Source organism: Artemia sp. Qi Xiang Cuo, chromosome 7 (assembly GCF_049724085.1).
Source record: "Artemia sp. Qi Xiang Cuo chromosome 7, ASM4972408v1, whole genome shotgun sequence".
Classification (NCBI taxonomy): Eukaryota; Metazoa; Arthropoda; class Branchiopoda; order Anostraca; family Artemiidae; genus Artemia; species Artemia sp. Qi Xiang Cuo.
This window is the reverse complement of record NC_142800.1, coordinates 78,713,470-78,715,420: the sequence shown is the minus strand read 5'-3', so window position 1 is coordinate 78,715,420 and position 1,951 is coordinate 78,713,470. Positions and strand designations below refer to the sequence as shown.

Sequence of the window (1,951 nt, the reverse complement as noted above, 5' to 3'; positions counted from 1 at the left end):
GAACCTTAAAACGTACAGGGATTAGGAGGCACAGTTGGGGGGCTGCCGCCCCAAACCCCGCTTTCGCAGCCTTTAAATATAAAAAAAATTTCTTTAAACTGAAAGTAAGGAGCGACATTAAAACTTAAAACGAACAGAAATTATTCCGTATATGAAAGAGGCTGTGCCCTCCTCAACGCCTCGCTCTTTACGCTAAAGTTTGACTTTCTCACAACTCTTTTTTTAAACAATAAAAACTTTAGCGTAAAGAGCGAGGCGTTGAGGAGGGCACAGCCTCTTTCATATACGGAATAATTTCTGTTCGTTTTAAGTTTTAATGTCGCTCCTTACTTTCAGTTTAAAGAAATTTTTTTTTTTTATTTAATGGATGCGACAGTGGGGGGTTTGGGGGGCGGCAGCCCCCCAACTGTGCCTCCTAATCCCTGTACGTTTTAAGGTTCGACCTTGTAACTCAGCCTCTTTAACTCTTTAGACAACGTAGTTTTTTCAAATAATTACTAATAAAAACGTTACTAAATAAAATTAAACAGGTTTCGAGAATGCCATTTAACCAAATAAAAGGAGAATTAAAATTCAAATTTTGTTTTATTATCCATGTACGGTGAACCAAAATCAAAACCTGCATTAATTCAAAAACATTCAAAAATTAAATAAAAAAAAACAAGTTTTTTTAACTTAAAGTAAGGAACGACGTTAAAACTTAAAACGAACAGAAATTATTCCGTATATGAAAGGGGCTGTCCCCTCCTCGACGCCTCTCTCTTTACGCTAAAGTTTGACTTTCTCACAACTCTATTTTTTTTAAACAATGAAAAACTTGAGCGTAAAGAGCGAGGCGTTAAGGAGGGGACAGCCCCTTTCATATACGGAATAATTTCTGTTTGTTTTAAGTTTTATTGTCCTTCCTTACTTTCAGTTAAAAAAACTTTTTTTTTTTTTATTTAATCTTGAAATAAAAACGAATGAAAACGCTGATGTGATCACGAAAACGAAAGATAAGGCTGATCCTCGAGGCTCGACACAAGATTTAGATTTAGCAGGAAGTTAGCTTTTCACTAATTCAATAATTGACGTATATATCTTGAAATAAAAACGAATGAAAACAAAAATTCTAAATATACTTTTAAGCTACAACTTACAAAATAGGTTCCACCGAGATTTGAACTCGGATCGCAGGATTCAGAGTCCTGAGTGCTAACCATTACACCATGGAACCCTGTAGAAAGAGATTTGTTTTAAATTGTTATATAAAGATTTGATAAGGCTGATCCTCGAGGCTCGACACAAGATTTAGATTTAGCAGGAAGTTAGCTTTTCACTAATTCAATAATTGACGTATAAATGCAACATTCAAGTTATCATTTAGTGCTGTTTGCTCCAAATGTGGTAAATTTTTCTCATATTACTGAATTACGAATAAAGTAAACATACCACTCGATGCCTTTTTCTATGCTATTTCCAAACAAAATAGGCCTAATCATTTTTGTTGGAAATGAATTTCACCCCCACCCCTATATACATGGGCGCCCAGACGGGGGGTATGGGGAGGGCACCCGCCCCCCCCCCCTGGCTGAATGATGCTGCCTTAGTTGTATATTTTTGTTCTGAGATTTCTATTATATAGCATTAAAAGTGCCAATTAGACCAGGTTTGTCCCCCCCCTGCAATTCAGTTTATGGGCGTTAATGCCTATATATACCAATTCAGGGTATATATTTGCACATTAGGGGGGGAGGGGTGGGGGTAAAGTTTAAACTTACCTCTCATTTGCATCAGAAACAAAAATTTAAGACCACCACCCCCCTTCATATACCCTAAATTGGTATATAGAGGGTTGGGGGTAAAATTCATTTCCAACAAAAATGATTATTATATTTGGAAAGAGCATAAAAAAAGACATCGAGTGGTATGTTTACTTTATTCGTAAGTCAATAATATGAACTGCGAAAAA

General features: G+C 36.1%; 1 non-coding gene across 1 annotated transcript; it reads right to left on the bottom strand.

Annotated features, from left to right (window-relative positions):
• Positions 1-1,144: 1,144 nt before the first annotated feature.
• TRNAQ-CUG (transfer RNA glutamine (anticodon CUG)) lies at positions 1,145-1,216 on the bottom strand. Its single transcript has one exon. It is a non-coding gene; the product is annotated as a tRNA-Gln (tRNA).
• Between the last annotated feature and the right edge of the window lie 735 nt (positions 1,217-1,951).